Source organism: Nannobrachium achirus (assembly GCF_963921795.1).
Source record: "Nannobrachium achirus genome assembly, chromosome: 19".
NCBI lineage: Eukaryota > Metazoa > Chordata > Actinopteri > Myctophiformes > Myctophidae > Nannobrachium > Nannobrachium achirus.
In genome coordinates this window covers 9,053,269-9,060,768 of record NC_137826.1, presented here as the reverse complement: position 1 = coordinate 9,060,768, position 7,500 = coordinate 9,053,269, and positions in this window count along the sequence as shown.

The window sequence follows — 7,500 nt, the reverse complement described above, 5'->3', positions numbered from 1 at the left end:
TGAGTGTGTACAAATAGAACTCTCAGAGTTACAGACCTGCAAGGGTCCATTTGGAACCTCCCTCAGTGCCTGGACCCCACTTTGAGTACCACGGTCCTAGATTCTTTTTAAATTTGTTTTCTTTTGGGCTTTTGCCTTTATTGGATAGGACAGTAGACTGACAGGAAACGGGGGGAGAGATAGGGAGTGACATGCGGCAAAGGTCGTCCGGATCGGGAATCGAACTGGCGACACCGCCAGGCATCCATGCCTATGTGGCAATGCCTAAGTGGTATGCGCCTGGACCAGTAGGCCAGCAGGCGCCCCCTGTCCTAGATTCTTTTGTACTAATTACACACTGGTACTCGGTATCGACTGATACGCAAGTTGTAGGTATCGGAATCGGTATCAGGGAAGGGAATAAATGGTGTCGGCACATCTCTGGTGTCAAGGGCCCGGAGTTGAGTGTCAAAGACATGGACCTTCTGGCGGGGCTTTTCTTGTCACGGGTGTGGTCTTCATTCTGGATGTTTGGGAGTTGTCTATAGGAAACAGGGAGGTGGCGCGAGGACACGGGCCATCTCGAGCGAGGGCAGTGATGGCTGCTTGGTGCATGATGTCATCTGGAGGCGTCCGTCAACTTGCTTTGGTTCACTGGAGCGGTTTACACGACACCATGGCAACCAGAGAGCTGCGGCTTGGCTGTCCTCACAGGTGCCTGACGCCGGGGCCACCGTTTGGGGCAAACATTAGTCATCACAACAGTGGAAGATGAGTGCAGTGCGTGGGGCTGTATTCATAAACCAGAGGTCTTCAACAGGGGGTCCGGGACCCCTAGGGGGTCCTCAGAGTTACTACAGGGGGTCCTCCAAATCTGTGTGTGATAGAAACTTTTTTCTCCTTTTTTTATATTAATGATTTGAACCCTATAGTGTCCATATTCTGAGAACTTTAGCCAAAAATAGCAGATCTACAAGCTCACAACGCCTCGCAGCGCGAGGCGTTGTGAAAAATAGCCGACTGAGTACAGAGTGAAAGGTCAAGTTTATTAAGTATTGACGGGCTGTCAAACAATGAAACTATATGGGATCTATGATAAGGTTGTGGGGGTCCCTGCTTCATCTCTCTCACAACTAAGGGGTCCTTGGCCTGAAAACGTTAAAGCGCAATGCTGATATACTTGTGGGAGTATTGGCTCTTGAGCCCAAATAGCTTGTTGCTGGATTTTGTTTTGTTTTAAGAATCAGGGAGACTATTTGTGTTCAAACGTTTGAGTCATTGGGAAGACATTCAGATAAAACCCCCGCTGCATGCGTGTGAGGCAGCAGGCTTGAAGACTCTGGCGGTGCAGCTATAACAAAATAACATTTCCAGCTATTAGATGGTTTTGTATCCAACAGAGGAGTGTATAGGGATTTGTTTGGAATCTTAATCAAAACAAAGCGTTTCTACCGTACCAAATACTATATGCAGTGAAGTAATACTCATACTGGAAAATCCCCAGATGTAACTAATGCCAAACAAAGCATAAGATTGCCTTGAGATGAGTCATTGTGGAAGTGTGCCTTTAATAAATGTGTCCGTGCGTGCGTGCGTGCGTGCGTGCGTGCGCGCGCGTGTGTGTGTGTGTGTGTGTGTGTGTGTCCAAACATTGTGAACAACTAATTGTGGACTTCAAACCAGTTGATTGGGGATGCATGTCTAAAGGTCTTTGCACACTGCTGCGTTTTTCGGGCCGAATATCAGAGTGAATTTCGGAGTGCGTGAATAAAAAGGTCCCTTGCTCTCTCTCTCTTTCCTCTCTCTCTCCCTGGCTTTTGGATTTCGGATTTCCAAAACGCAACGAAAACACACAGTGCAGTGTGCAACCACCTAAATAGGGGACAAAATCGACATTGCAAATTTGATTTCACTGGACTTTCATAAGGTTAGGGTTAGGCGTGTGTCTGACAGGTGTTACAGTTAAAGGAGTAGTTCACCCCCAAAATGACTTTATTTCTATTGATTACTCATGCCATGGAGATTTGAGTTCAATAATATTTTGGGTTTTTTGTTGCATTCCTAACACAATAATTTGATTACAATAAATGTACCCCCATAGATTCCGGATTTTATCTTAACAGTGCAACAAAAAACTAAACATATTATTGAACTCAATTGTCCATGGTGTGAGTAATCAATAGAAATAAAGTCATTTTGGGGGTGAACTACTCCTTTAAGGTTGGTCATATGTGTCTTTTAGAGTTAAAGGAGTAGTTCACCCCCAAAATGACTTTTTTTTTCCTATTGATTAGTCACGCCATGGAGACTAGAGTTCAATAATATTTTTAGTTTTTTGTCGCATTCCTAAGACAAAAATGTGATAACAATACATTTACCCCCATTCGTTCCGGATGGGGACCCGTTTCGAAACGGTTCCCCATCCGGAATCAATGGGGGTAAATTTACTTTTTGTCTTAGGAATGTGACAAAAACCATGGCATGACTAATCAATAGAAAAAAAGTCATTTTGGGGGTGAACTACTCCTTTAAGGATACAGTCAGGGTTAATGTATGTTAGACTTAGCATTAAGGTTAGGCATCTGTTTGGATGCAGGTTATGCACGTATCTGTTGTGTCATCTGTTAAGTTAAAGGAGTAGTTCACCCCCAAAATGACTTTTTTTCTATTGATTGCTCACCCCATGGAGACTTGGATTCAATAATATCTTTTTTGTATTTGTCGCATTCCTTAGACAAAAAAATCGATTATAGTAAATTTACCCCCATTGATTCCGGATGGGGACTCAAATGCATTCGGGTCCCCATCCGAAATCAATGGGGGTGGATTTATTGTAATCAAATTATTGTCTTAGGAATGCGACAAAAAACTAAAAATATTATTGAACTCAAGTCTCCATGCCATCATTAGAAAAAGTAATCATTAGAAAAAAAGTAATTTTGGGGGTGAACTTAGACTACTGTTTGGAAAAATGAATGTATTCTGTCTCATCACATTGACGAGGGGGGTGGGGGTGAACGGGGACAAAACCCGAAAATGACTATTACTTCCTAGAATAGCCTAAAGCAATCTTTTCTCCCTTTTGTTTTGATGTTAATATTATAGATTCCACTGCAACCAGCATCATTGAATATTAATCACAATTCCTATATAATGTTGGATCCAACAACAGGATAACGTTGGTGGCTTCTTCTGTTACAACTTCTAACTGCAGTCACTGCACTGCCTGTCCAGCCTGTCAATGTGACAGGATTCTTTTTTAAATGTTACAATTTGAATTTTTTCAACTTTTGGGAGTCGAGTTGTGTAATCACTGTAATGAAGTCGACTGAGTCGACTTGTCGACTTTTTGGTTAATGTGTCTGTGTGTCTCTGGGTCAGGGACGTGCAGAGAATGTTAGAGAGGCAGGGGCTGACATTTCTAAAAGGGCCCTTTTGGTGAAAATATCGAGAATAGCAGACCGGCTATTTTTGATGCTTGGTTTCTACGCAGAGAGGACAATTCCCTCAACATAAGATGCTGCGTTCAAGTTCAGGAGAGTTTGGACATAGCTGCCTTCAGCTATGGCATGGAAAGAGGACATTTGCATTTATTTCACCATAGTAAAAACTGCATTCATGGTCTGGAGAGGGCACTCTTTTTACAGAAGGATAAAAGGGCAGGGGCTCAAGCACCCTTTGGTGTCTACCGGTATGTGTGCACGTGCCTGCTCTGGGTGACTCTGTAGCTGCCTCTCAGCCCTGAACAGTAAGAGTTTATGTGCTGTGATTCCTCCACCAGCACATGGTCTCTTGCGGTGCAGGGAGACATGGGCAACGGACAACAGCAGCCCATCACTGGTGTACAGCAGTTGTTTATAACAAACCCAAATAAAGTTGTATAAAATAAAGTGTATAGAGGGTATATGCACATTTCTAAAGTGACAATTGAAGGACTTTGTAATACCTCTAAATGACAACATTGGCCAATTTGTCAAATATTAGAGGCAGACATTGTGAAAATAGCCGATCTACATGCTCACAACGCCTCGCAACGCGAGGCGTTGTGAGCATGTAGATCTGCTATTTTCACGATAGAAGGGTGTTGTACAAAATGTAATGCCTCAACTCTTATTGCTCGTCAGGGTGGGGGGGTCCCCAGTTAATATGATTATTTTGGTCGCGGCCTAAAAAGGTTGAGAACCTTTGGTGTACAGCAGGGGTCTTCAACGTTTTCAGGCCAAGGACCCCTTAGCTGAGAGAGAGAGACATGAAGCAGGGACATATTGTATAAATGTGTGATACAGATTTTCATCGATTTCATATAGATGAGTTTTCATAAATGTGTTTGACAGCACTGTCATCAGTCTGTTAGATTTGTGTTGATGACTTTTAACCACTTAAATCGTCGTTACTTACTAAACTTGACATTTCACTCTGTACTTGGCTCTTTTCTTTTACCTCCAGACCAAATCTATTTGACAAAAAATCTGCTATTTTTGGCTAAAGTTCTCCTCAGAATTTGGATGCGAGGGTTCAAGTTGTTAATTTTAGAAGAATTATCCTATCACACAAAGATTTTGCAGCCCCCCTGTAGTCACTCTAAGGACCCCCTTGGGGTCCCGGACCCCCTGTTGAAGACCCCTGGTGTAAAGTAACTACCGTAGGTTAGGGTACTTGACTACAATTTTGAGGTAGTCTACTTTTACTTTACTGGAGTATATCCAATTTTCAGTACTTTTACTTCTACTCTACTACCTATCTCAGAGGCAAATATTGGACTTCTGCTCCACTACAATTATTTGAAAGCTTTGGTTACTAGTTACTTTGTAGATTTTGATTATTATTACAAAACACTTCAGCCCTATTTAAACTTTGGCTTTGTTTGAAAATAGCCGATCTACAAGCTCACAACACGTTGGGATGCAATGCAACGTGTTGCAACTTACTTACAGGACGCATTGTTGTGAGTTTGTAGATCTATTATTATGTCATCCTAGGTGTGCTGCACCATCGTACGACAAGTTCTAAAATGCCATCAGTTATTAAGACAGTGGATATTCAAGAGAGGATGTGAGAGGAAGTCAACATTGGACCCAGGGATCTCATTAATAAAATCCCCCAGAAGTTATAGTGCTTAATTAAATAAGAAAGATGTGATTGAATAACTAGATCACTTTACTGCATGAGATAGACACAATCATTGTGTTTTATAACATTTCTTTAAAATGGATTCTATATAAGGCAATTTAGTACAAACCTTTGACTAACTTTGACTTAACCATGATGAGGGATTGGTATTGACTTAAATACCAATCTCATTTTTATTTGCTTAACTGTGTCTTCTACCCTAAGCCATCCCAGACTATAGCAAAGTGTGTTGGAATTAGGTGGGTGGCTTAAGGCCGAGAAGTAGTCGGATCAGTTTGTTTTTGGGAGATCTGAAGGTTAGTTTTTAGTGACATCGAGTTGTTGGAGAACCAGGTGCAAGCATAGTCCAAATGGCATTGATATGAGGGTTCCAGTAATAGTCTTGAGAGCACTTTTGTTGACGAAAGAGGACATTCTGACCCAAAATCTTGTTCTTTGATTGAATTGAATGCAATTTTTTCTCCTGTAAAGAATACAGCCCAAATACAGCTAACTTCTTCTTTGCTTGAGATTACTATATTGTCAACTCTGACCTTGAAATCCTTTACATTTCATGGGAATGTTTGGACCCCAAAAGGTCTGTACAAATTGCATACAAATGGAACAGGTCCATTTGGTTCCATGTGTACACTCTCAGAGTTATGGGGTCTTTGAAGTTTGAGAACCACTGTATATGGTGTATGTGCTGTGCACACTAACAGGCGGAGACATCTGGCATGCTTGCTTTAGTGTACCTGCAGAGGGCAGCATTTACTTGTGATTGCTCAGGCTCAGTACACTTTTATTCAGTTCTCTAAGTTTGTGCCCTCAAGCCTGATTTATACTTAGTTGTGCATGGTGTCAGTTTCACATTGGAAATAGTAGATCTACAAACTCACGAGGCATCACAGCGCGACAGGTTGTGAGCCTGTAGATCTGCTATTTCCGGTGAGAGACACCACCAGCACACAACTTTGCAGATATAAATCAGGCGTAATCCACTCCTCCCTTGTTGATCACAAAGGTGATGTTCCAAGACTTTGATAGAAGGACTTCTGACTGAGAGGTCTTAATAAGTATTCATTGACATTGCCTGGTCACTATGGGCCATTAACAATATCTTATAATAGCCTACTTTAGCATGAACTTTTATTATGTGTTTTATTTGGTTTATGACATCCACAGTGCATGTAGCTACTAAGTACTCTAGAGTCTATACTAAATACTCTATCTAGGCCCAAGGCCTTTGGGGCCCTGAGAGAGAGAGAGAGAGAGAGAGAGAGAGAGAGAGAGAGAGAGAGAGAGAGAATGTTCCAACATTATAATGACCCCATTCAACTTTTGGCATTCATTTCAGCAAATGATAGGGGTGTCAAAAGTGAACCATTTATTGCTTCTAACAGCTTTCATATAGGTGGGTTGTTTAAATTCCTCTCTCGGTGCGGTGATATACTGCGAATAAAACACCTTAACCCATTTAGAACGGGTACACAATATTGTGTATCATTATTTGATGCTTTATCTATTGAAAAATAGCAGATATACAAGCTCACAGCGCGGCACCGAGTGCCGCGCTGCGAGCTTGTAGATCTGCTATTTTTGAAAAATCTTGAAAATTAGAATTTTGACCCGATTCTATAAGTGTCTTTTGAATCCTTCTAAGATTTTTTGAAAAACCTTCGTTTCTACGTCAGCAGTCTGGCCAGCCATCGTCAAAGCAAAGATCCTTTTCACTTAACTGGAGCTCAGTTAGTCTTGTTCTTGAGAGACTAATATGGCAGTGGTTCTCAAACCTTTTCATGTCAAGGACCCCCAAAATGATATGTATTTGGCCACGGACCCGCATCTCAAAACATTTAGTTCCAGGGACCACCCCAGAAGCAAAATTTGAGTTACAAACGTTCGCTTTGGAAAATACATGTATTCAAAGATTTGCACACATTTTCACGACTTTTTCAAAAAATAGCAGATCTACAAGCTCGCAGCGCGGCACTCGGTGCCGCGCTGTGAGCTTGTATATCTGCTATTTTTCACTGGTTAAAGCAGTCAATAATTCTAGGCCTGCCGCCTAAATGGGTTTAATGACATATGTCTTGCTTCCTTGGTGCCCCCCCAGGTGACCACAGGGCCCTATAAGTGGCTGCTGAGCTCACTCAGCCTCGGGGACACACGCCTGTCCTACTCAAACCGGGAAATAACAAAGTACATTTCTTATATTGCGCACGTCACGGAAACATAATGTGACCGTCAGACGGCAGACTAATAGCCTATATACGTAATAAGGAAGAGTAATATGATCTGTGTGCGTGCGTGCGTGCGTGCGTGCAGGTTGCATCTCTCTCCACTGGGACTGTGGTGCTTTTGAAGTGGGCTGCGGCTGGTCAGGGGCGTCACAAGCGGGGGGAAAAGTGG